At 38.3% G+C, this 21,818-nt stretch overlaps 1 long non-coding RNA gene across 1 annotated transcript in view; it reads left to right on the top strand.

Moving 5' to 3' along the window:
- LOC110394074 overlaps positions 1–21,818 on the top strand; it is an 81,755-nt gene that overhangs the window by 12,253 nt on the left and 47,684 nt on the right. Inside the window, exons 4-9 of the long non-coding RNA XR_002435356.1 lie at positions 1,162–1,260; positions 2,306–2,411; positions 6,841–6,918; positions 13,252–13,568; positions 17,511–17,710; positions 18,249–18,486. This is a non-coding gene — a long non-coding RNA (uncharacterized LOC110394074). The remainder of the gene's footprint in view (positions 1–1,161; positions 1,261–2,305; positions 2,412–6,840; positions 6,919–13,251; positions 13,569–17,510; positions 17,711–18,248; positions 18,487–21,818) is intronic.

Below are 21,818 nucleotides of genomic sequence, written 5' to 3'. Positions count from 1 at the left end.
TTGAGCTCTCTGGCTGACCATCCCTCCATGCCAGCTGCTTTTTTAGTTTGTTTTTAGACTAAGAAGAAAATAGAGACATATTATCTAAGAGGTTTTGGCCTTTCTTCCCATGCAGAAGCTGTTGCAGCTTATTTCCTTTTCTGAAAGTGTCACTTTCCACAGCTAGCACAAGTATATATTCTTTTAGAGCTTTATCCAGTCAACTCCGATGTGTTACTATAACATTGTTTTTACAAGCAATGCCTCAAATATCCACAGCTTCAATAGCAGGAACATAGAAGAAATGTTATGTGAATGGGTAACCACTGTTGACTTTGTCAGTCTTGCCTTTGTCTTTCTTCAAATGGTTTCTGCAGTGATTTTTCCAAAAAGTACACGGTGGCAATTAAGAGGGAAAAATGAGCTGTTAATGAGAAACATACAGTTCATGTACAACTGGGGCAGAGATTGCCATGTGTGTTGCATCCGTATTAAACAGCATATGAACAGGTTTTTCTTTTCATGGTTGCCTTTATCATTAAAAAATTTGTATCATTCTTGCACAGATGGCTTAAGCCAGAGTTGAGTCTGGATGCCTCAATTATACACTGGATCTTCAACTATATTCAGTGCTGAAGAGGAAAGATATTTAGGTTATCTGCAAACAGGATATACTGAGCACTTCATATGCCCTGCTAATGTAAAACAGAAATACTAGTGATTAACATACCGAGGAGACTACTATATAAACACACTATACACTAACATTTAGAGGTTATTAAAAAGAACTGCATCAGCTTCAGGTGGGATTCATGGATACAATGTAGTTTATGAAGTTGCTATTAAGATCTGCTCTTCCTTTCCTGGATACTCAAGCGTCCCATATTCACAAAGCCTTCCATTAGCCTTCTTATCAGCAAGTTGACTCGTGATCATCTTGGTGTCTACTTTTCTGCAAGGATGCTTTCCATAGGGTGGCTCCCACTGCCTGGTGATGTTCCCCCCCCAGGATCAGAACTTTGCATTTTCCCGTGTTGATCTTTATGAGGTTCCTGTCAGACAGTATCTCCAGCATGTCGAGATCCCTCTCAATGGCAGCACAACTTTCAGATGTATCATCTGATTCTTCAGGAGGTGGCTTGTTTCAGCAGAAGCCTGTGCCTTGTCTCACATTCTGTTTAGGTCACATCATGGATTAGCAGCACTTCTGAGGACCTAGAAGAGCAAACATTAAAGCCAAAGACAAACAGCAGTAGCCGTATTGAAGCCTCTCACTATGAGGTAAGGATAAACCCAGAGATCAGTGAGAAGTATTGTTTCTTTTGGCATTTTCTGCACTCATACCTCACTCATACACCTAAACTCACCTTCTAAAGCTACAGCCAACTCTCAGTCTTAAGGCTGCATTTCCACCTACAGGTATTTCTCTGGCAGAATTCAAGATGCTGTAATATTAGAGCTTGAAAATACTGTATTCAGAAGTCAAATTTCCTGCAGTGCAGAACAGGTGTAAGCTTGCTAGAAGTGATTAATAGAGAACCTCTTCAGTGCCAAAGAAACAAATAGTTGAGGAAAAAATGAAAGACTGACAAACAAGGGGAGACAGAATGCAAAATTAGTTCAGTTTTATGTTAGCTGGGATGAAAGCTGTAGTGGTTCAGGAGTTCTCTCTTGACCAAGTCTTCTACTATCCCGTTGGCACCTTTAGGGAGAAACGGGACAGAAAACTGAAAACAGGAACAATTTTAGATAGTGAATTTTAATTCACTGCTGCATATCTATTAGAGACCTTGGAAATTCATTGCACTATCCAGGACTCCCAGTCCCATTACCAGTGAATTTGCCATAACATTATTAGGACATTTTCCTAGGAAAGACATTCTAGATGTCCGTAGGAGAAAAGTTTAGAGCTCTACGCTCAGAAATGTCAGGACGCCACTGCTATAATGCTAGAAACACTACTGTATAGGGTAGAGATGACTGCAGACTGGCAGCAAGATTCCTTTAACAAAATTTATCTTGTCATTCAAGCCTCAGAAGTTCTGTAGGTCTCATCAGCTTCATTTTTTCTGATGCCCAATCACCTTTAACTCAAATTACTCTTTAGGAAAACAATCATCTTCTTTTTTCTGAATTTGGAAGACTGTAAATTTCTTGAAGAAATAAAACTTGTTGTTTAAGCAAACAAATAAAAATGCCTGAAACACCAATTTTATTTCACAAGATTTTCAGTTCTGTTAGAGACTGGCTTCAGCACAGAGATAATTTCTGGCCTGTGTTAATTTGTTGAGAGCCATATCTCTTACTCATGCTAATAGTATCTCAGCTCAGGTGCCTCAATGATTTCTGGGAGGTGTGTTCCAAACCACATCTTGACAGAAGAGATCCTATTAAACGTGAGCAAGAGTGTTGGAATCTATTTCTTTATCAAGGTAAGACTCTTGATTGAAAGCTCTTGAGAATGGATTAAGCTTTCACAGTGTTTCCTGTGTTATCTCTGATTGTTTCTGATAGCTACCGTGCTGCTTATCTGTTGTTCTCTGTGTTTCTCCTGCCGCACTGCTCTGCAGATTTAGCATTCTCTCTCTTTGCCTCCTTGCCCCTACTCCTTTTCATCTCCAAGGCAATGCTGAGATGCTGAGACTCTCTTTATCTAGTCTTAAGATATTCAGGGAAAGCTGAATAATTCTGGAATATCTCAAAAAATTTCCTCTCTCCTTGAGCCATTTTCTATAACTGTGTATTTGAGGTTTCCAGATCTGTACCGTGGTGACTAGAAATAAAATTTATAGAGGCAGAAGTGAATAAGACACCTTTAGCCTGAAACAACATTCAAAGGAATATTGTCGATTTTCACAAGAAAACCTCATTCTCCAGCATTGAAAACTTGTCTTCAAAGAAATTTAGAATCTCTCTCAACTGTACTTAGAGTAAAAGAAGGCTGTTCATGTGATGGATGGCTTATTCCCTGGAGTTTCAGACTGAACAACAAGTGCCTGTTTGGAACTGTGCATTTCAAAGGGGCTTCATTCCCTTAAATCTTCTGCTAATTCTATAGGTCAAAAGGGAATATGTAAGGCCAGTTGAACAACTGTGCTGGATCAGAACAACTATCCATCTAACCCAATTATCCTGATACCAAAGTATCTGTGAAAGGATGACTAAAGAAAAATAAGAAATGGCATTTGACACTTCCCCTAAATCTCTCTCAGGCTCCTCCTGACTTGGATACGTGTTTTTAGTATATTTAGCTTTGTATTTTTCTTCCATGCACGTGTGTAATTTTCCTTTGCAAATACATACATTTTTAGGACCCCAAATAATTTAGCAGTAAGTTGCACAGTCTACTGTGCATAACCAATACTGTGAATAATTGAATTATTTTGCTTGTATTGGACCTGGCTCATGTTACCTTTATTTGCTGCTCTCTGGTTCTGAATAATCAATCCCTACCCATTTATAGCACAATTATTTTTAAACATATGCCACATCACTCTCAATTTTCCAAACTGTAGTGTCTCAGGCTGTTATTTTTTCCTTAATATGACAAGTCTTTCCTACCCTTGATCATCCTCGTTGCCTTTTTTTATACCTTTTCAAAGTCTCTAGTATCTTTTCTGAAATGGGGGCAGAAATGGGTAGTGCATTCATATTGTGGACAAACATAGATTTGTGCGGTCACAGAACAATGTTCCATTTTGCTCTCCATTCCTCTTCTTATAATGCCAAACATTTGAGCTGCTGTGCTGACCACTACTGGGTATTGAACTGTTGTTTCCATGGAGCCACCCATAAGAGCCCCAGGACCTCCTGAGTGGTGAAAATCAGTTTAAAGCCCATCACTTTGTGTGAGAAGTTAATACTTTTTCCCATGCACTTTTCATTTATCGGACACTATCTATGATTTTATTACACATATTATTTTGTTTCTCAGTCTTGCTTCAAGACTTCATATTGTCAGCCTGTAGTTTTGCTAGACTGATAAACGTGGTGCTACCAACAAGATTTCTTGTTCCATTTCCAACCATTTTCCAGGATTTCTTATGAATATGTTGATCAGTAAAGGTCCCAGCACAGAATCCTGAAAAACTCCTCTAGATTCCTTCCTCCATTGAAAGAACTGATTTTTCTGTGTCCTGCTGTGTATGAATGTACAACCTTACCTCTCATAGCTGCTTTTGGTCAGGGCCTTTGTCAAAGCCTGAAGTTACAAATAGGCTGCACTGGCCAGATGACCATGCTCCACAAGGCAGTTGACACTTCCACAAAAGAAAATAAAAATCAAGATTATGGCCTTTTGTATAAATCTGTTCCCACCCACTCTGTCTGGATGAATTATTTATGATACAAAGCTTATGCAGTGCCCTGCTAATTTCATATACTTTCTATTAGTTTGCCCAGTACCAACATCACTCTGATTTTCCCGTTAGTCTCTAGTGGGCCCTCCATATCACATATGTTACCCTCCAGTCCTAAGTGCCCAGACTGTATTAATGGAAAGGTTACACAAGTCTATCAGGAATTCAGCTATTTCATCCCTGAATTGCTTCAAAACTCTTGAATGATTACCATCTGGTCTTGCCAATGCATTATCGTTCCTTATATCATTTGTTCCCCAGACCCCGCTATAGTCACTTAAGAATTTTTATGACCTAAACTAACCTAAGAGTCTCTTTTTTACTCCTGAGTAGAACAGGCAGTAAATCAACAGAGTGACTGAAGTTCTGAAAGCACAGATCTTGCTGCTGACACTTGTTTTGGGCCAGGTTATTATGGTTTAGTTATATTGCCTCAGTTAACCAGTAATTGAATGAATAAGGTTACTATAGAAAGGAAAGTGACAGTGTAGTGCAGAGATGGTCATTTGTCATCATTAGTCATCAGGGCTCACTGTCCTTGGAACACTGACTGTATTGTCTGGGGAACAAACTTCTGTGGTGTCAGGGTACCAGAATTGAGGTAGTCTACTCAGTTACCTCCACCAGCATCTGATGTCTTGCCACAAAATCAATTCTCTGAAGGTAGAGATGTTAAGCTGGAAACTAAAGAGTGAGAAAAGAGCATTACAGGAGCAGGATTATGAAGCAGACACGATGTACTATGTGGTGCTGGGGCCAGTGGAGCACAGATTAGGCAAAACCTATCTTAAAAAAAGCCAAATACTTGTTACAACCTAACTACAGCCTCCAGGGAGCTCAAAGCTAAGAACAGAGAATGCAGAAATAGGGCTGTCTGGAGCTGCGTGATGTTCCATGCAGTTTTACATAAAAGAAATTTTAAGACTTTTCTTACACTTTGAACTGTAAGTGATGCCTAAACATCAAGTATTTTTTGAAGCAGGGGTGGCTTCATCAACACGGCTCTGCATCTCAGTGTTAAGAACAGAACAGGCCTAGTGATGCTCACTAGGATAACTGCAATCACAAAGAGTATATTGGTTTAAGCCCAACATGAGGTTCCTTGCATCTTTTTCTCACAACTTTGCGATCCTGTCAGAAAAAGCACAGTGTAGGAGAAAGAGGTTGCAGAGCCCATTGATGCACTTAGGGCCTTGGAGGGTCCATGGTACCATAGACCTCACATTTGCAGGGTTTTCAAACCTCCTGAAAATCCTGGCAAGTATCTGGAGGTTGGCACAGACTGAGACAATGTCTATAAAGAATTCCACTTGCCAGCTGACTTATTCCTGGATCAGCAGAGCCCATTTTTGTGGCCCCCAGGCCTTATGAAGAATTTTCTTCCTTGTTGCTTTCTAGTCAACGAGAACACTTCTTTATTTCACTGTCTCTACAGTGGAAAGATTATAGATCTTTTCCTGTCAGCTTACAGCTCTGCACAGCTTCTGGCTCTGTAAGTTAAATGGGTGGAAAGCACTAAAAGGAGCAAAACAAATTCCTGGAATGTACATGCAGACATTTCTTAGGCATTTGTGTGAGACCAGTTCTACAATTTATGAAGTTGAACCCTGAGAGAGTACCTTGTTTCTCCAACCAAGTACAGAGTTGTACCAGATAAGAATTTTTTAGCCTAGTGATAATAGTGGCTACAGGTAAATAACTTGCTTGAGTATTCATCCTTAAACTAAAAAATAAACATCTAAGATAAGGCTTAATAACGGGTGTTTTTTTCCTTAATAAAGATTAATTACAGTGAACTGATCTAATTTTACTGGCCCCTGAATCCCATCAACCCACAGCTAGTTTACTGTTTTAACAAGAGTTACCTAAATATGGGCTGTGTCCCGGAATGTATTGAAGTGTTTTTAGCCTCTGGTAACTGCATATATTTCAAAATGACGATCTGTTCTGAATGCAGTATTATTTTTTGAATAACAAATCTCTCCTAATACAAATAGTTGATAGTGAAAGGAGATGAGAAAAATAGCCAAAAAATTGCAGGAAGATTTTTGCTAGATCTTTGTTTTGGCAGAGAGAGAGAGAGATGAGGATATTTTAGAGAACTGTGAGTATCATGATGAGAAACCACATTGTCTGTCTAAGGTTCAGACCCTTCTTTCTACTTTTGGCCACACGAGAGTTAGATAAGCAGTCTAAATTGCTCTGGTACACTGGTCCATGAAAAAACAGTGCTCTTTTGGTGTTTCAAGTGTATCTAGCTTGATACACCTAAGTCTTGAGTTGTTAAAGTCAGTAGAAATGAATTCCAGGTCCTGTATAATCAAGCTTTTAGGGTTCCGTTTTCAGAGTTTCTGTCCTATTCCTTATGTGTCAGTTTGTGTATGACATGCCACTGATATGATGGTACATTTTTCCTCTTGCAATTAATGAAAGTCCTTAAGTTATCTTTCATGAGAATTTTGCAAAGCTCTGTTATTGATTTTGAATCCTTCCCTGATTACAGCTTTCATGTCTTAGGGTATTTGTGGGACATTTGCTAAGAAGTCAGCAATTGCACATGTAGATTCCTGAATTCTACCTGGTGAGTTGGATGCTTTTGTGGCTCTACAAATGATCTCTTTTGCTTTAATTTCAAAGTCCCATTTTTTACTATTATGTAAATCGCAACAACATCTGAGCAGCAGGTGTGTTGTAAAGATTAATGACCCTTTGGATTTTTGGAAAATGCTGTCTATATGAAATGTTTGAAGAAATGCTTTAGAAATGTTCTGTCATTTTCTATGTTGTTCTCATGTTTAGAGTTCTGATTATCATATTAATTAAACTAAGTAATTAAAGAAATTTTGTAGTGTAGTTTGCAATCCCCTAATAGATTTCCTTTGATCTGGTTCTCAAATATTTCTTTATTTTGCTCTTTTCTTTGTCTTGATCTATTGCCAAACTATAATACAACAACAGTTTAGCACCATCCTGTCGTTCCTCAGGAGACTCTTTGTTGGAAGTTGACTTAGTGGTCAAGACCCAACATGGTACTCCATGTGCTCTGAGTTCAGCCCTGCTATTTCAAACAACTAAACCTCCATGATACATAAGGGCTAACTGGGGAGTCTGTAGTGGGCCTGCAGTGAAGAGAGGTGGTAATACAGGTCTCCTATCCTTTTCTTATCCTTTCCCCATCTTCAGCACCTAAAAGTTCTGAGGTCCCTTCCCACAGACTCTTAGCTAAAATAGCTCCTAAGCTTTTACAGAAGAAAAAAAGCTGAATGGGGCTAAAGAAAGAGGTGTATGAAGAGAATGGTGCAGGAAACTGCAAATTAAAAATTCCTTTTTCTTTTTTGGAGATGTGATAACAAGAGGTATTTTTGTTTTTGTTGTTTACATATATTTTTACCCATCTACCCATATTTCCTAATCCTCACAAAAAAAATTGGGGGCAATAAAATTTCATTAACATAGTGATCTTCCAGCAGTTATTTTAGTACAGAGGAATTCTGGTTGAATTCACATACAAATACTAGTTTTTTGGCTCAGAATTCAATGGTTTTCAGATGTTGTGGTTCCCATCCCACCTTCTCATATAACTAATTAGAGATGACTTGATGAATAGCATACAATTTAGAAGATGATCTGTGCATATTTCATCCAAATCTGGTTTCACCTTCAGAGTCTGTCATATTTCAACAGTGCTTACTAAAAGCTGTCTTGTACTGTTTTCATATTGGATCATGTTTAGGATTGCCATTGAGAGCACTTCTAATTCTTAAGAGATGACTTATTTCAACCTAGTGTCTACTTGTTACTACTGAGCATCAATCTGAATTTCTAAAGTGATTCAGTTTTGAAAAAAAAGCTATTTAGTAACTGAAAAGGCTCACTCAGCAGGTCAGAGAATGGTAGTTACTATTCAGGCTAGAGATATATGCAAGCAGTCACCTAGAATTGCATAGCTAATATTGTATATATTAGAGTACGGAAATTCCTATTTGTATTCAAGATCTACTCATCTCTTCTACTAATTCAATCCATAAAGATATAGAGCTGTTTATAAATTTTAGCAAAATAATCCTTCGCTTCTGCTTGAAAAAACAAGAAGGTAAATCTGAGTTTTCAGTGTTGTAGTCTATTAAATTGCCTGATGTTTACCCTGATTGTCTTTGTCATGAGCAACAGAGTTTAAGAGCAGGTGTACTAATCTCTCACTAAACAGGCCATGGTTTAAATGTGGCTATAATAGAAAAATAGTTGGCCAGTTTTGAAAGAATGTGCTTTTTTCCCCTCAGCATTTTATAGTTTTATAAAAACTTTTATTTTATTCTCTGTGTCAAAACACAAGTCCTTCTCAAAGGTGTCAACAACTTGTGATTTCTTCCAGGGTTAGGGTTATAGGGGAGTAGCAGTTTGCAAGCATACAGGCAGTCTTTTATAAGGACATGTCTCTGGTCATGAGACCTGCCAGCACAGATCTCCTGTGGTTTTCAGCTTATTTCCATTTCCACGAGGCCAGTGGGAGCCCAGACCTCTGTGTAACGCTGATGGTAGTGGGTGTCTTCTCATTGCCCTGGTCATTGTCCTGGGAGTATGTGCCACATGAGATGATGTTAATGGTAATGGCTCCCTTATTCCTTCTCCCATATCACTTCCAAAGGAGAGTGTTTTTCCTCCCTGAATCAAGTCTAAAAATAAACAATTGGTTGTGTCAGTGTCTGTAAAGTGATCCACAAAAACAGACTGAACAGCACAGACTAGCCTATAGGAAATAAATAGCCAGAGTGCAAGCTTCTCTTTGGTAATGAAGGAAACTAAAATGGTTTTCTGGAAAGTAGTGCTTTTTCTACTTGATAAATAAAATACTTTGTTTTCTTCACTTGCTGCTTTCCACTATGCAGTTATGAATTATAAAAAGTCCTTTGTGGCTCTCTACACAATCCTAAGAACATAACAGTCATTTTCCTCCTTTTGTCTCTTCGGAAGAAGACTCTAAGTAGAGCATCATCAGATACTTTCATATAAGGATTGCTGATTAATACTCCTTATTGTAACAGATAGAAATGGCTAGATGTCTCCTAATGCACTTCCAAATATTCCCAAAGAGTGGCTATTGAGACAGTCTCAAAATTTGCATTTGAAAGGTAATGGCATGATAGTAAAAGAAAGCTAAATTGTACTGATGGAAGTATATTGCCACTATGTTGTAAATCTAAATCATCTGCTATGTTTCTCTGTTGCTTCTGATGCTTGCTAGGATATGAAGGATTGACTTCTGGCATTCATTATAACATAGCATTATAGTTAGGGCTGTGAAAACGCTCTCAGGATAAAGCCTTCCATTCATCCGGCAAAATTACTGTTTGGGCTCAAATTAGTTATGCTTGTCCTTCTCCCAAAAGTAATTTTTTGTTTGTTTGTTTGTTTGTTTGTTTGTTTGTTTGTTTTTTGAAAGCAGTGCAATATTCTTTAATGGTGATAAGACAAACACAGCTAAAGAGGAAAGAAAAAAAAGGAGAAAAATTATTTTGCTACAAAATGTGATTCTTTGATCACTGAGAAATGACTAACCCTTACGACCTCAGATTTGCTGGCAGTCATACCTAAGGAGGGTAACCTTTTGTTCTGTGCTTGGAAAAGTTTCGTTGAACAGGAATAACAGAGTAATGTTGCCAATGCATTTACCTTTTTGAGGCAAACTTGAGTCATTCTGCCAAAATATTCTCAGGGTATTTGATTGTGATTGTGTTTGTGCAGGCCAAGGGACATTCCATGTTTACAGAGGAGTGTGTAGCTAACAATCTATTTTGTTCATGTAAATACATGCTTACTGTCAGGTAAATATACACACAACACATGCGAGTTGTGATGTTTGGAGATTTACTGGAAAGAAATGGCTCTTGTTATTTATTCTTTTACTTCTGTGTTTCTTCTAATAGCTTATAATGAGAAGGAAAACAAATTCAGCACAGTACAGCAAGAACCTAAAGCTCACTGTGACAGATGTCACTTTCTAATATGAATTGTCTTGCCTGTACAAATCTTCAGAAGAGAAAGCAACATGCCAATAAATTTTCATGTGCACAGTCAAAGATGTGAGCAGATCCGTGGAACTGAATAAGAAAATCTTTTAAGAAATGAGTATCTTTTTCCATTATTATTTTCAAACTGCAGCAGGAATTGAAAGAATGTTCAAATTTACCATATGAGAAGTAGCTTATATTCAGCTATTGATCTTGATGGAGGCATGATGAAATTTGTTAGTTGTTCCATCTTGGTTGACAAAGCCCCAAGAAGATACTAATGTCGTCAGGTGAAAGAAAAGTACTCAGAATGTTATGGGGTTGACACTCTGATGGAAACATTTTATTTCAAGTCATACAGTAGATCTTTATTAATAAAGAAATGTTTTGAAATTAAAAAAAAATCTACAAGTAGAGCTTGCAAGGCTTTAAAATCTGTGCATATCTATCCATTCTACTGCAGTTTGCATTAGTGCAGCATAAAGGCAATCCCTCAAAAACTTGGTATTTATTGTGATAACTTTTTATCAAGTCTGAGTGGTCCCCTGTATTTGATGCACGCAGCCCCACAGGCTGGACCATATCAGGACTAATGGGAGCAGCGTCACCTGCAATTTTATTCTCTGACTTTTAGGTTAGGCTCAATCCATAAATCATAAAGATATATAAATATTTTTTTTCCAAATTTTTGACTCATTGCTTTTAAATCTAGTGCAATATGTGGGAGTTTTAGAGTAACCAACAGGGTTCTGTTTTACTATATAGATGAAAATTGGGAAGATTTCATTTCTTTTCATTGACATGTTTTAAACTATGGTGGTGATGCAGTCGAGGATTAGAAGAAATTGCTGTAATGGTAAAAATAATTGGATAGATTAGTTGGTCAAAGTAACAGGGAAAGTTGATTTTAAAGAAGTCCTGTGTTTTTCTGGGGCAAGACACAATGGAGGATTCTCTCAGGACAAGAGGAGAAAAGTAATAAAGACGTAGGAAAGAAAATAGGATGTAGCTAGAAGAGAGAGAAGAGAATCAGAATAAGCAGCAGGGTGTAAGGTACACATGGCAAAACCCTCCTAAGAGAGAGGAAAACACAATTCTGTGAATTTTCCTTTGTCTGTCTCTCCCAGTGGAGATTGAGGCCAATGTCCAATCTTTTTGATCTTCATTTAACTACATGTAAGATGTTTTTGGCAAGGCCTGCACCTCAGCAGGACAGAGCCCTGGGAGGCACAATGGCAAATAAAGGGACAATCACATGAATATATTTAAGTATTTCGTTGAACCACTGATCCTTACTGCTCCAAGAGATCTGCCTTTGTACCTCCTGAACGCTTTGAAGTTTACAGTTTTACAACAGAACTGCAAATCAGAGCCAAATGTGGGTACCCAGTACCTAGTATTATAGGACTGTTTTTCCTCCAAAGACTGATCCTTTCAGATGCCCAATACTTTGAGGACTTGGCTGTAATCCATCAAAGCTTGATTTATCTCAGAAATGGCATTGTCCTACACTCTTCCAATCACAAGAAATAACTTCTGCTATCTCAAAAAAGAGAGCATTAAGGTGGGGCAGAGCACTCTCCTATATTTCCTTTGAGATTGAAATTCAACAGGAAAATAAGCCTTTGTCATTTTAATTACCAATGTTTGAAACGCAGAGAAGCATACAAAAAAGTGCACCTTAGCACCCTCACCCCCCAACGCAATGCAGTTCCTTATTATCAGCAATACAGACAGCTTAAGAAAGCAGCAAAATTTAACAAAAGCTCCAAAATCTACTTTTAAAGTTATCACTCTTTCCAGAGCTTGCATTTCTGTGTCCTAATTTAATGAGAGCTCTGCTCAACAATGGGCGATCTTAAAGACCTACAACAAATTTAATACTAGCCTCATACTATATCCTGAACTCTACAAAACTGGTGTTTTGCTCCTCTCTGCCTCCAATGGTATAAAATATACTGTCAACCTTTTATTTTTCTAGCTCTGGCATATCAGGGCTCACTGAGAGTCACTGATTTTCACTGGACCCTGAAAGTTTGAGAGGAGCTTTCCCTTTTTCAGCTAATGCACCAGTAAATTAGGCTGCTATTAGGAGCAGCCTGGTCTTAAAATGCAGGCACAGACTAGCAAATTACCCGTGACTGACTTTGCAAGGATAGGCTTATCCCGTCTTCTCCCCACATCCCCAGCTTTGCACATTTCTCCATGTTATGTGATAAAGGAAAATGTTCTAATGTGTATTCAGCATCTCCTAAAATGGTCTCTGAACTTAGCATCACAAGCCACATCAACAAGATGTGTCTAAGTGGTTCTTCTTTCCAGGCCAGACCTCTACTTTGAGTGCTGAAGTGAGGTTTATGCGAGTAAGAATAGAGAAGGGTGCTACTCCCAGTTTGGAGTGTGCTAATAAGGACTGAATAGCCTAGATAGATCTGGAAATACTTATCTGGGAGCAGGGTCAAGGAAAACAGGAATGCACTGAGGATACAGGTGTGACCTCCTGCCAGGTTTTCCAGACAGACTTAGAATAACAGAAATGTCACTTCTAGGCAAGAGGAGTTTTATTTTCTTCAGACTTCTCCATCTGAAGATTTTCTATTGGAATAATTATCCATCTCATCCAGGAGCTGTGTCCCATAAAAATTATTCTTACGTGATAATAGAATCATAGAATCACCAAGGTTGGAAAAGACCTCCAAGATCATCCAGTCCAGCTGTCCACCTATCACCAATATTTCCCCACTAAACCATGTCCCTCAGTACAGCATCTAAACATTTCTGGAATGTCTCCAGGGACGGTGACTCCACCACCTCCCTGGGCAGCCTTTTCCAGTGCCTGACCACTCTTTTGGAGAAGAAATTTTTCCTAATATGCAACCAGAATCTCTTGTTTCTCTTTCCACCAGGTGATTTTTGAACCAGATGCATGATATCACCCAAATTTGACAGAAAAATGCAGGTCTGGAGGACAATAAGGGAGGAAAATTGTGAAACTCATTGCTAAGACCCTGATGGTGGTTGCAGTGGGAACCCCACATGGCAGAGATGGATTGCACCTGTCTCAACCCCAGGAAGAATTTCAGTGAAAATTTCCATCTTTTTGTAAAGCAAAATTAGCAGGCCTCAGGATGACCACTCATAGAAATCCGAGCTCCTTCAGTCCCAGAACTCAGTGAACTCCATCTTTTCTGCAGACCTTCAAGCACAGACTAAATGAAGGGAGGTAAAAGCTTTCTCTTTCATTTTTCCCTTCTGTGCAGTGGCATCTTCCAGCAACATGTATTGCATCTGTCCTGACATGGAGATGGGAGTGATGAAGTGCATGCTGCAGGTCCCCATGGCCATCATGATGACTCCTTATGATTTACCCTCCTCAGATCAGATTTTAGGGGCAGAGATGTATGTGGGTATATCTATCCTTGGGGCCAGAGCTTCACTGAAAGTACTTTCTCTAGAACTCCCACGCTGTGTAGGAATGATGCACACAAGCATTTCCTCTCAGGATCCATCACAAGATAGCACCCAATCAGCTAGACACTCAAGCGGGATGAGGAATACAAGGGGTTACTTTTTTCCTTCTTGTCTCCCTCAGGTGAAATTCTGCTTGACACAATCCAGGTTACACTGAAAGCACTGCTATGAAATGTGCAGTAGGTTATTTTTGCCTTGGCAGTGCACTCTGGACTTAGTATTCAAAGACGAAGGACACGAAGCAGTGAAATATGCCAGATTAGAGTATTTGACAAAGATACCAATAAAGCTGGCAGAGATACATGCCAGTGAACTCACATAGCAAATATATGCAGATGCCTTGTTTTTCATATTGAAATTACATATTGAAAATCCCTGAAACAGGAGGAGAAGCTTTCGGCCTTTTCAAACCCCTAACATTTGGATTTATGAGCATGCCACCCATATTTCTGGGTGGAGAGGACTGCCATCAGTAGCCTTGCCATTGCTAAAATTAACTGACATCTTAGGCTACGTAAGCTGCTTATTCCCAAATGTCAAGTCACTAGGGGCACTTACAGCAAAGAGAATGTTAATGGGATGTTTCTGAGAATAGGCACTAAGTATGGAAAGCACGGCAGCAAAGAAATGTATGTTTGAAAGTCATCTAAATATCTTAGGCACCAACCAGTATTCTGTAGCAGGGAAAGCTGGTGGAGATGCACATTGCAGAGGGAGCTGTGAAACTCAGTCATTTACTCATCCTGAAAACATAGCATTAGCTTCCATTCCCAGCACAAGGAATATTTATTCTATTTATTCCTTAGTTCTATGGACAATGTTTTTGACCCATTAGTCCATCTGTATACCAAGACAACCTTAGGACTGTGGCCATCTCATTCAGATCCTAGAATTTCTTCTGCTGTAGCACCTTAAAGGATAATACAATAAAGGAAATACTACATGACAAGAACTGGTTTGTATTTCATAAGTGAAGCCAAGGACTAAACAGCCACTACCTTGATTAACTAAGATCAAAGTCAGAGCAGAAAAAAGAGAGATTCAAGCTGTGTTTAGGATTAAACCAGTAATTTCTTAGAGCCAGAGAATCACAGAGTATCTTGAGTTGGCAAGGACCCATAAGAATCATCGAGTCCAACTCCACGCAGGACCAAATTAATATAAAAATAAATCAGCTGGGACACACACCTGCTTGTGAAAGTACGTAATTTGTCTTTGAAGCCTCTTCCCAGAGAAGCTGTGGATACCCCATTCCTGGAGGTGTTTAAGGCCAGATTGGATGGGGCCCTGGGCAGCTTGATCTGAAGTGGCAGCCAGCCCATAGCAGGGAGTTAGAACTAGGTGATCTTCAAGGTCCCTTCCAATCCAAAGCCATTCTATGATGATATGATTCTATGAGCCTCTCTGCTGTCTGTGAGCCATTTCAGAAGGTAGTATGAAAGGAACTATGGAAATCTGGGACCAGTGCCTTATATGCACACAAACAGACCACTGATGTAGATTTGCATGACAGCTCCTCTACTATGAAAAAGACATACTGGATTTCAGATTCGTCTCTTCCTTGTCTCTTCTGAACTTTGAAACCGTTCACCCTCTTGCTTCTTGCTACACTCACCCTTCCTTTAAAGGGAAAACAACCCTTACTGATCTGCCAAGACCTTAGCATAGCTGGCCTCTGTAAAGCCACTTTTTATAGCTGAGAAGATCTGCAGTTCTGCCCATTCATCCATAAGCTCTGTAATGAACAGTATTACACCTGTGATTTCATAATGTTCCTAACTAAACAGTGAACAACAGTATGTTGCTAAATAATACCAATGGAGGTAGGAGCTGTAGGCATTGCTCCAGAAGTAAACTGTGAAACGTCTCCAACTCTCCATCATAAAATCTCCCTTTTGCTGCATTCCCCGAAATGCTTGGCAGAATCAGGCATCTTCTCCTCTGTCAGGTAAGCAGAAACCTCTGAAAATGTTTGATCTGTTGCCTCAGTTAAACAGCATGGGCTGAGAAGCATAACTGCAAAAATAAATCAGTTTATTGTTGGTGAACCAACAAGTTCATGAGTTTGTATGACCCATGAAATCCAAGGCATGGTCCCAGAAGCCTGTTTTTGGAAGGATGTTGTGGTTGTAGAAGCCTCTGCTTTCAGATGGCAGTGATTAGAGAGAAAGATGGTATCTGTCTGGATTTCTCTTATCCTGACTTCTCCTGCAGAATAATGGTTGAATGGCATCAGCTGGGTGCCAAAAATGCCATATATTGGCAGTTATTTACCATGTTATTTGTGCCATCTGAAGGGGACTGAGTTTTTCCATCTGATTCTAACATAGCTTTGTGGTTATTATTCATCTAGATTTCCTTAGCCACTATTCTATTTGATTTTTTTCTATTCTGCCTCTTCTTTCTGACATATATTTACTGTCTAGATATCTTAACTAAGACCCAGCCTCCTCATTACTGATCTCAGCACTGTATATGACATTATGGCAATTTTATACATACACAATTTCACATGGCTTGATTCTCCTTTCTGTCAGCAATTATGAGATGTCACTGAAGGCGTAAGAAATGGTTAACGTGCTGTTACAATTTTACATTGACAGGTAATCTAAAGGGAATAAGGAGAAGGGGAAAGAACATAAAGACTTAGGAAACGAATGCAGTAGAGGAGAACTGGGGAAAGGATGAAGTAATGAAATAATATGAAGAAGAGGAAAATAGTTCTTAGGCTCGTAATTACAGGGTATTCTCTGGTACAGTGAGTCTTTGACAGTTTTCTAGTCACAGACTAAGCAGGAAAAGAGGAAGAATGAAGGATGTGTCCCTTCGAACCATGCAGAGCTATCTCTGTGTTATCATCTATATTACAGCATAGGCAAAATCAGCTATAGATAGACATTTGTGCACATTTGTGCAACCTCAGCCATTTATATTGATTTTAAATTGATTGCTTGATTCCGGTTGTATCCAGAATTGATTAATTGGTCTAACAGAAGGCAAATCATACATCGTCAGGGGCAAAGACAGATAACAAGGGACTCCACATCAGAAAGCTAGGGATAATATGGTTAAGAGCAAAAATGTATGTCGACTCTGTCACGTTGCTATGCTTCCTGAAGCCTTTTTTTCTGCAAATGAGTTCCTTTGCATGTAAGCTTGTTTACTGAGACCATTCTCTGTTCCATGACGGATTCTCACAGGATTTTATGCGGAATAGAAAGAATCACACAGTTCTGAGTTTATGGTGTATAACAAAATGTAATGAAAATGTCTGATGTGATGTCAGTCTAGATTCTAACACAGTGGTGAATTTTCCTTTTACTTCTTGTAGTGGCCAGCTCAACTCCATGCCATCAGTCAGGGTACTTATTACAATAGTCTCTAAAAACAGACGTGAAGTTTCCATCACTTAAGTGCATTTGCTTAAATATGTATTGGTCCTAACATGCTAGCTGAGTCTGGGTATGATTTTGTTTCTTCTGTGGAATATACACTGAACATCCTGACAACCAGTGCTACCAGGAAAACAATCAACACCAGCCCTTTAGAGGGCTCTGCAAAAATATGAGGTTAATGATATGGAGAATAAAAATGAAATTAGGAAAGAAAAGACACTGATGTGTCTTGAGAATATTCAAGACAGTTAGAAGCACCTGCATCTCAAGCCAAATTCTTATGCTTTTTTTTCCCCAAGGAATGAACTGCAAAAGAAGACATTCATCTTGATGTTTAAGAATCCTATCTCTAGAAGCGAAGGTTGAAAAAGCTGCAAGAGAAGGAGCAGTGGAAAATATGTAATATAGTTAGCCAAAACAGTATCCTACAACAAGAGGAAAACAAGGTGTTATCTGATCCCAAGATGCTTACCTTCAGGTAGGCTGGTTGCTAACAGAGGTAAGTTGTAAACACTCTTGCTAAGTAAGTGTGAAATGGAATCACAGGATGCTACTAGTCTATGACATTCTTGGGTAAAGAATATGGGGAAATCAAATAGAAAAATGAGAAGGGTGCCAAAGAAAGTCTTACTTATGCTGTCTCATACAGGTAGAATCAGACTATTAAGTAATTCTGATCAGAAGTAAACTCTGTAAGCTAACAGCCTGCTTCATCTTTCATAAGTGATCAAACAAGGCACTGCCTATAGCAAGGAGGCTGGAAGAAATTTTAATAACGTCAGGCTATTGAACCAGAGAAGTAAAAGAACATGCCAGACCTCTGCTTGCAGGATGTTCAATTACTTTTATGTTATTGCTGATTCAAGAGAAGAGGTTCCTGGGCTTATCTGTCAAATGCTTTCATAAGCAAAAGCACAGAACTAGATCCCAGCAGATACTGAGCATCCATGGCATGTCACCAGGTGGTGTCCCTCTTTTTAATCTGTATTTTCTGTAGCATTTCTTAGATCTCTTCCTCAGATTTTTACTTTTTCCAGAAAACTCTGAATTGTAGCCTCTGCTTCGATTTGCCAATTTTCTGTCACAAGCTGGAAGATGTAATAACTGGACCAGGAGATCAGAAGAGAGATCTCACTCAGTAGATGAAGATGGATCTCAAGTGCCAATGTTAAACACAGGCTTGGGCTAAGGAGTGTTTCTTTAATAAGGATGAGGAAGGATGGAGTAAGTTCTTGTCTCTGCCAGTGCCCTGCAGAAGTAGATGAAAGTATTCAGGTACTACATCCACATTCATGCTAAATGGGCAAAAATTGAAGTATGAAATAATTATTTACCATGAAATGGTGGAGATCCATGTAGTCTCTGATTATGGTATATCAAGAAGTAATCAGTTTTTCACGATAGCTATTTCTTGAATCAAAACAGTCTAGACTGTGTAAACAAATGTTTTCCCTTAAACATATGCTGCTCATATGCTTTGAATAGAATGCATTTTTAATTTTCCAGCTAAGGACTAAACATGGCAGTAAGAGACATTTTGAAACTTCTGGCCTTTTCTGCCAGTTGTATTGGTTCTTACTAATTAGTTCAGTGTTCTTTAGTGTATAATCAAATTGCAAATCCACTCTGCACCCCTAAGTGAGTGAACAGACATCACCATATCAATGAGAAGAACAGTTCATATTCTGGCTTTCAAAGAAGTGTTTTGTAAATCACTGAAGCGTAACACATATAAGATTTTGGCTAGAAGGTGTGAAAAAATCTACTGCTGAGATCTACAAAACTGACCAAGTCTGCTGGTGACCCAAAGTTATGTAGTGTTTTATTGGAAGAAATGGAATTGAGAAAGTTATGGTTTTTACTGAGCCAATGTTCTGTTTGATGACTGTCATGTTTTGTTCATACTTTCACCAACATTTTGTGAGCCTAATGTATTAATTTCCAAGCTTAAGCAGTACTTTTTTCCATCTGTTTTTCTCTGTAGTCTCTCTTATCTCTGCTTATGTCATAGTTAAGACAGTACTTAAGAACAAGAAGCAAACAATGAGTGTCTTTAGAAGAGAGGTAAACACAAAAAAATTTGAGCCAAGTGCTGCTTGGCTTCGTCCCCAACTCTTCCACTCTAGCTCCAGATTCCATTTTGCAATGAAAAGAAAAAAATGAATTGTCTGTCTCTGAACAATGTACACACCGAGCTCTTTCTACTAGGAAGAAACATATTGTAATCAAGAGCCAACTGAAGACACATAACTCATATTCTATGTGAAAATGTATGTCTATCAGAATAAAGGAAGGCTCACATCTGTGCTAAATATGACAAACACCTGGCACAGGAAAAAATAAAGCCTTTAAGAGAAGTTTTCAAACAGTGATAACTTAGGAGCTCAAAATTGGATTACTATCAAGAGCCAAGTCACACAAGGCCCATATTTTAAATGGTTTCCTGTATGCCTTCTCACAGTGTCAGCAGCTTAATTAAGTTTGGCTTTAAATTCTTTCAGCAGAAAAAATAAGTGATGCAATTGAACTGGCATGCCAGTGATTTACAGTTATCTTGTATGCAGTCAAAGGCAAGCTCCTAATTAAATTCAGATGTTTTAAATTGTTTCGAAGACCAAAGAAGAGAGCAAAGGTACCCTAGTGTTTTTGAAACTATTCTTCAAATTTGTATGACTACCTTCTCATATGACCTCAGAATCCATCAAAATTTGTTCAGTGAGTTCCTATCACTTGCAAAAGCTGCCTTGGAATTGCTACATAAAGCATTTCTGCTGCCTTTCAGCAAAGACAGTGGACTCTTATACAGAGAATAAGATGTACTCCTCATAACACCTTAGGTTAAAGAGTGCCTCCAGTGAAGTCAGCAGGAAAATGTCTGATCAGTTCAGAGGAGCTAAGTATTTGTCTGCATGTATCTGCTGATATCAACAAAACCCTCCAGGGAATAATGGAAAATTACATCTCTACATTATTTATTTTGGTGTTAGAGAACTCTCTTGTACAAATTAAACCTAAGGCTATTTCTGACTTTTGATCAGAAGCATGGATTAGAGTGTGGTCAGATGTGCTGATGAACTTGCTTTGATCTGATGTCTGCAAAATATTGAGAAACAGAGTAATATTTATCATTTTTTTTAACATGGTGTATCCCTAAATGGGTACATTTGGTCACTTCCTAGGTGTAGCTACTATGGTTTATATGAGGGATGATCATTATTGTGACATTGCTCTTTTTACTTTTCTAATTTCTAGTCATTAAAAACAAAATTTAAGAGAGGAAAGCATACTGATTATGGCAAACTACAATCTGTACATGCTGGTTAACAATATTAGACTTTTGAGTATAAATTTACCCTCATCTCATCAGTGGTCTCATCATAACAAGTGCCAAGTTTTCCAATGCTTACGATGAAAAAAATCCAGTTATTTTCTTCACCTAAGTATGCTTTCAAATCCTACTTGATTACCAAAGGCAAGATTCAAGCTTTAACAGCTCTGAAATGGGATATACAGGAACATCTGAAAAACATACTTGAAGATGGAAGGCTTAAAGAGTTTATAATTTGGTTTTAAAATACAGCCATCATCAAAAGTCTCTCTTTATATAGAATGCAACATGACAAAATGTGCTTTGCTCAAGTGATGGTGAGCACATATCTATTCCCCAGAGTCTGTGAGAACATTCAGTAGGTGCTCTCTGTTTTGGTAAAGCTGCAAAATAAGAGATACATTCAGTTCTCTCTAAGTTCAAAAGCATTATAGAGCTATCTTTTACCAAGTGCTTCTTCCTCCAATCTCTGAATTCCCAGACATTGATTTATGCTTCGGTTCCCTTTTATCTTAAATTCAAGCTTTTTTTGCACCTTCTTTATTTCACCTGAATATGTGTAAGCTTCTGTTTTTAATATAACCATGCAAAGTTCTTTTTGTTGATCATTAATTAACCTGGCTGATTAACTGCCTAATCTAGATGTTAAATTTTCAGGTTTACTGCTAGCAGAACATATGTTCAGTCTTTGTACTTTTATTGTGTTTCTTTAGATAGTTCTACGGGAGAAGATTCTCCTAAATTTGATCTTTCAGTTTAAACTGATAAAGACTTGACTAGAGCTTTTCATTTTGATTTTCATTTTTCATTTTTATTTTTTTCATTTTTGTCTTTTCCTAAGTCAATTAACAATATTCTGTTTGCTACATTCAGTGAAACTGATGAGCATGCCTATACTCTAACCCAACTGAAAATATAAAGAAGATTCTTGGTGTCTAATCATAACGAGTAAGAAAGAGCACTGAAGTCATAAATGATTTATAGGCAAGTGGATCATGTACTCCATCTACTACAAGTCAATGATTTTCTAAATGGTAGCCCATGGAGGTTAAAAATTTACAGTATTTTTCAATATTTTCTTTTCATTCCAACAAAACACTCAGCAAGGAGTTAGAAGGTTATTTTGCATTAATATGCCTTTTCTCATTTTAGGGAAAAAGAGAACATTGTGAGAGCTGTATAAGGATAATCCTCATTAAAACATTATTAGCAAGGCACACTATTAGAACTGTTAAAGTCACTGACCTTGATTATAAATGAGTAAATTGGTTAATGAGAA

This window comes from Numida meleagris, chromosome 2, assembly GCF_002078875.1.
Source record: "Numida meleagris isolate 19003 breed g44 Domestic line chromosome 2, NumMel1.0, whole genome shotgun sequence".
Taxonomy (NCBI): domain Eukaryota; kingdom Metazoa; phylum Chordata; class Aves; order Galliformes; family Numididae; genus Numida; species Numida meleagris.
The sequence above is the reverse complement of the archived record's forward strand: the minus strand, read 5'-3'. Positions and strand labels throughout refer to the sequence as shown.